Here is a 6,373-nt window from a genome sequence, read left to right as displayed (position 1 = left end):
GGATGGTATAGACAGTGGGAAGGGATGGTGTAGACAATGGAAAGGGACGGTATAGACAGTGGGGAAGGGATGGTGTAGACAATGGGAAGGGATGGTATAGACAATGGGAAGGGATGGTATAGACAGTGGGAAGGGACGGTATAGACAATGGGAAGGGATGGTATAGACAATGGGAAGGGACGGTATAGACAGTGGGAAGGGATGGTATAGACAGTGGGGAAGGGATGGTATAGACAGTGGGGAAGGGATGGTATAGACAATGGGAAGGGTCGGTACAGACAGTGGGAAGGGATGGTATAGACAATGGGAAGGAACGCTATGGACCATGGGAAAGGACAACATACAATAGTAAGCAACGATGTAGACAGTGTAAAAGGGACGACAGATATACACATATATGAAAATGGAAGATCTACACATAGAATAGGGAAGAACGATATAGACAATGAATAGTGACGATATACACAAAGGAAGGGAAGATATAAACAAAAGGGAAGAGACGACATATACAACAAAGAGGCGATATAGAAAATTGGAAGGAACTGTATTGATAATGGAAGGGGAGATATAAACGAAGGGATGAAACAGGGATGATACAGACGGGAAAAGACGGTATAGGAAGGGACGGTATAGACAGTGGGAAGGGATGGTATAGACCATTGTAAGGGACGGTATAGACAATTGTAAGGGACGGTATAGACAATGGTAAGGGACGGTACAGACAATAGGAAGGGATGGTATAGACAATTGTAAGGGACGGTATAGACAATGGTAAGGGACGGTACAGACAATAGGAAGGGATGGTATAGACAATTGTAAGGGACGGTATAGACAATTGTATGGGACGGTATAGACAATGGTAAGGGACGGAATAGACAATGGGAAGGGATGGTATAGACAATGGTAAGTGACGGTACAGACAATAGGAAGGGATGGTATAGACAATTGTAAGAGACGGTATAGACAATTGTATGGGACGGTATAGACAATGGTAAGGGACGGAATAGACAATGGGAAGCGATGGTATATACAATGGTAAGGGACGGTACAGACAATAGGAAGGGATGGTATAGACAATTGTAAGAGACGGTATAGACAATTGTATGGGACGGTATAGACAATGGTAAGGGACGGAATAGACAATGGTAAGGGACGGTATAGACAATTGTATGGGACGGTATAGACAATGGTAAGGGACGGAATAGACAATGGGAAGGGACGGAATAGACAATGGTAAGGGACGGTATAGACAAAATAGGAAGGGGCGATGTAGACAATGGGAAGGGACGGTGTAGACAATGGTAAGGGACGGTATAGACAATGGGAAGGGACGGAATAGACAGAATAGGAAGAAGCGATGTAGACATCGAGATGTGACGGTTTCTGTTCTCAATAGCCTTTGCTGATAAACTGGAGAGACATATGACACGATGTCACCTTTTTTTCTTTTTCGGTTTTGTTGTTTGTTGTTGTTGTTGTTGTTGTTGTTTTTAAATATCGTCTCAGCTCAGCTCTGAGGCATCACTCCAACACAGTGGCGTTGTTTGTCTGCCCTGCTCAGCCACACCCAAGATGGCGAGAGTGTGTTGGGTTGGTTTGTGTGTGTGTGTGCGTGTGTGTGTGTGTGTGTGTGTGTGTGTGTGTGTGTGTGTGTGTGTGATTGTGAGGTGTGTGTGTGTGTGATTGTGTTTGTGTGTGTGTGTGTGTGTGTGTGTGTGTGCTGTGTGTGTGTGTCTGTGTGTGTGTGTGTGAGTGCGTGTGTGTGTGTGTCTCTCTCTGTGTGAGTGCGCGTGTGTGTGTGTGTGAGTGAGTATGTGTGTGTGTCTGTCTGTCTGTCTGTGTCTGTGTCTGTGGGTGTGTGTGTGTGTGTCTGTGTGTGTGTGTGTGTGTGTGTGTGTGTGTGTGTGTGTGTGTGTGTGTGTGTGTGTGTGTGTGTGTGTCTGTGATTTTTTCCCTGGCGGAAACAAAAGAAAGGTGAGGCGGCTACCTGTCTGCTGACTGTGCATATTGGATGCACCCACTTCTTCCTCTGGGTCATTGAGAATTGATTGCAGAGGGAATGAACCAATGGATATTGCATGCTCACGTGAAAAAATGATACTGGAATGGAAAGGGGTCGTACAGTACAGACAGGTACAGAGACAGACACAGACAGACAGACAGGCAGACAGGCAGGCAGACAGACAGAAAGGCAGGCAGGCTAGGCACAGACCGAAAAGGCAAGCGTATTTGATTACAGATTTCATCAGGTTAGGATTTCAGTTCAGCGTCACCATGTCACTGGCTTTGTTGGAAAAATACAAATATTGACATCGAATGCATTTGACTTCGCTCAGTATTGATGCACAGACAATAATACCATAATACCAGGAGAACATTTCGAGAAATCATAGATGACAGAAGGACAGACTGACATGCAGACAGACAGGCAGACATGCAGATAAAAAGATATATATGCAGGCAGAGAGGCAAACACAGAGAGAAAGAGAGAGAGAAGGAGAGAGAGACAGAGACAGACAGAGAGAGGGAGAGAGAGAGGGATAGACAGACAGAGGGACAGAGAGAGATAGACAGACAGACAGACAGAGAGACAGGGAGACAGAGACAGACAGACAGACAGAGGGGGAGAGAGAGAGAGAGGGTAGACGGAAACGGAGAGACGGGGAAAATAACTGCCACCATGTGCGTGTGCATGCATCGTTCCCGACAATGTGTTTGATGTGCATTTTGCAAAATCTGCCCGGTATCTCCCGATCTCTCTCTGTCAACGTCACCACCATCATCACCACCACAATCACCACCACCTCCATCCTCCACCCGCCCCCACACTGACTCATAGTGTCTCAAAGCCCCCTCCACTCCCTCCGTCCATCACTCCCCCCCCCCCCCCCGGCCCCCACCTCACGCCCTCCCCCCTTCGTCCTGGTCGCTGATCCTACGTCCCCTTTCTTTTTCCTTTCCCCTATGTTTATATGGAAGTCAGTCGTGTCCCACTATGACCATCAGAAGGAGCACATGAGGCAACTACTGTCCCGACTCTCTGGGCTAGGATTTGATGATTGCAGTGGAGAGTGTCTCGCCCAAAGTGTATCCCCACACTTTCGGCCAAAAGAGCTTTTTAACTCTCTCCATACGAACGGCGAAAGAGACGACGTTGACAGCGTTTCACCCCAATTACCATCATCAAAATATTGCAAGAGGAAGGCTCTTATACTGAAGAGGTGAATGTTGACAAAGAATACCACAATTCTTACGACGGAAGCTAAAGGTTGGGTCATTCAGACACCCTCTGGACATCCGAGGGGTCTGTGCAGAGGAGAAGAGAGGACTGGCCGTACTGAATGAGTTAATTAATTAAGACAGTTGGTGCTGAGCTGGTCGGTCCCCAAAGGCAGGGCAATCTTGTCTCCCAGTTTGAGAGTCGTGGTCTTTCTTCTTCTTGTTGTTCTTGGTCTTGTTGTTGTTCTTCTTCTTCTTCTGTTTCTTCTTCTTTTTCCTCTCCTACTCTGTAAAGAGACAGTGGGTTGTCTGACACAAGGACACAACACTGTGGGTCTTGTCTCTTGTGGCCTGACATTTTACAGGCTCTGCACAAGTGCCCTTGTCACGCTGGGCTTCGTGATGGTTTTGTCTCCCAGACACCTGGAGCATACAATGGGCTTTTTGGTTATTTTTTCTTCCCGGTGGTACGATTTGTCATGAACACACTTTTTGGGGTGAGAGAGAGAGAGAGAGAGAGAGAGAGAGAGAGAGAGAGAGAGAGAGAGAGAGAGAGAGAGAGAGAGAGAGAGAGATTGGGGGGACGGTAATGAAGACGAATCTTCGACCGGTCAGAAAACGTGTTGGTTGTAGTTTTCCGTCCGTGTCCCTGACTCTTTCTGTTTTAATAAATGATCGATCGAGAGTGATGTGAGAATGTGGAGTGATGGCCTACAGGTAACGCGTCCGCCTAGGAAGCGAGAGAATCTGAGCGCGCTGATTCGAATCACGGCTCAGCCGCCGATATTTTCTCTCGCTCCACTAAAGTGGTGGTCTGGACGCTAGTCATTAGGATGAGACGATAAACCGAGGTCCCGTATACAGCATGTACATAGCGCACGTAAAAGAACCCACGGCAACAAAAAGGTTGTTCCTGGCAAATTTCTGTAGAAAAATCAACTGCGATAGGAAAAACAAATTAAAAAAACTGCACGTAGGGAAAAAAAAAAAGTGGCGCTGTAGTATATCGACGCGCTCTCCCTGGGGACAGCAGCCCGAATTTCACACAGAGAAATCTGTTGTGATAAAAAGAAATACAAATACAACAAATACTGATACTGGCACATCGGAGACAGAAGAGCACATTCTCCAAGGCTGCCCCCTGCTCAAACCATCCTTTTAACTTCTTCTTCTTCTTCTTCTTCTTCTTTCGTGAGCTGCAATTCCCACGTTCACTCGTATGTACACGAGTGGGCTTTTACATGCACGACCAGTTTTACCCCGACATGAAGGCACCCATACTCCGCCTTTGGGGGTTCTCCTTTTAACAATGTCCCATGTTATTGCCAACAAGTGCTTTTGCATACATTTTTCCATATCCTGAAACTGTATTATTATTATTGTTTGAGGCACTGTTGAGAGTGGCATAAAGACGTTTGAAAGCAAGAGAACGCTGGCCATTAAGGAGAAGCGTGAGCGGAGGAAGCAGGGCTCAACTCCTGGAGACGCTTTCCCTTGCAACACATGTGGGAAGTGCTGTGCATCCAGAATCACCCTCTTCTCGCATATGAGGACACACACCGACAGATAAGCCTGCCAGCCTACTCGTCCGTCGGTCCGACGGGAGACTCCATTATTGTTATTATTGTTGTTGTTGTATTATCATTATTATTATCATTATCATTATTATTATTGTAAACCTTAGTTGAAGGAAAAGCGACATGGCTGATTGATCTGCTGATGACCATGATTATGATAGAGCTTACACTGCTAATCTGTCACTCTTCAGTCATTTCATGAGCATGGGTCACAAGTGGTAGAATAACAGCGTGGCTGTCATTTGTTGTTTTTTGTTGTTTGTTTGGTTTTTTTTGGGGGAAGGGGGTTGTTTTGTTTTGTTTTTTGTTGTTTGTTTGTTTTTTTGTGGGTTTTTTGTTTGTTTGTTGTTGTTGTTGTTGTTGTTTGTGTTTTTTTAGGGGGTGGTGGGGGGGGGTCTATAATTGTAGAGGTAGACTCTCTCAAGGTCTGACCAGCGCGTTGGGTTTATGCTGAGATCGGACATCTGTATTCCCCTATCCCGTCCGACACAGTCTTCTTTCTCTTCTTCTTTTTTTTTAAGCGGATGTGGTGTAGCGTATATGGATCAGTCCGCACGTTTTGACACCTCTTTGAAACTGAAACTTATAATTTCCACTGTATCTGTGTTTATGTATGATTTTCGATTTATGTTCGTACCTTGTTATGTACTACTCCCCCCAATATTCCTTGTGACCCCGGTACACTTGGTAATAAAGACATATTCTATTCTATTCTGTTCTATTCTATTCTATTGTTGTTTTGATTAACAAATAGTAAAGAGAGGTTACTATTTTCCATTCCCAAGGGACACAACTTCAAGTGAATGCGGCTTACGCTACCGATTCAGCCAGTACACAGGTAAATAAAAAGTACATTGGAACAAACCCAGACACTTCCTGAAAAAAAGAAGCGCCGGGCTTGTCCTTATACGGATCATTTGACATGTGCACATAGCAGCAATGACAGAAGAAATTTGCAAACACAAATTAGCTTTTATTGAAGACTGACATAGGCTTTTAATTAATCCCGAATAAGCTACACAGAATATACGGAGAATACAGAACAAACATAGTTGCTTTGGTGCGGGGGGGTTGTTTTTTGTTGTTGTTTTTTTCTGTCTCCGAACACGTGGATGAGGTGGTGAGCAGAGTAAGGAGGGAGGGAGGGGGAGAGAGGTGGATGAGGTGGTGAGCAGAGTAAGGAGGGAGGGAGGGGGAGAGAGGTGGATGAGGTGGTGAGCAGAGTAACGAGGGTGGGAGGGGGAGAAAAGTAGATGAGGTGGTGAGCAGAGTCAGAAGGGTGGGAGGAGGAGAGAGGTGGATGAGGTGGTGAGCAGAGTAAGGAGGGTGGGAGGGGGAGAGAGGTGGATGAGGTGGTGAGCAGAGTAAGGAGGGTGGGAGGGGGAGAGAGATGGGGTGATGAGGAGGAGGAGGAGGAGGACATCCATGTCCCTTCCAGTGGTCAGACCTGATGAATTCGCACGACTCAAAGTTCGTTTCCTTCGATTGGCGCTGTAGGGGTGTCAATGTCACTCGCCTGAGATTCCCGTCCGTGGGACGTGTGTGTGTGTGTGTGTGTGTGTGTGTGTGGGCGCGCG

This window comes from Babylonia areolata, chromosome 23 (genome assembly GCF_041734735.1).
Source record: "Babylonia areolata isolate BAREFJ2019XMU chromosome 23, ASM4173473v1, whole genome shotgun sequence".
NCBI lineage: Eukaryota > Metazoa > Mollusca > Gastropoda > Neogastropoda > Buccinidae > Babylonia > Babylonia areolata.
This window is presented reverse-complemented; position numbering follows the sequence as displayed.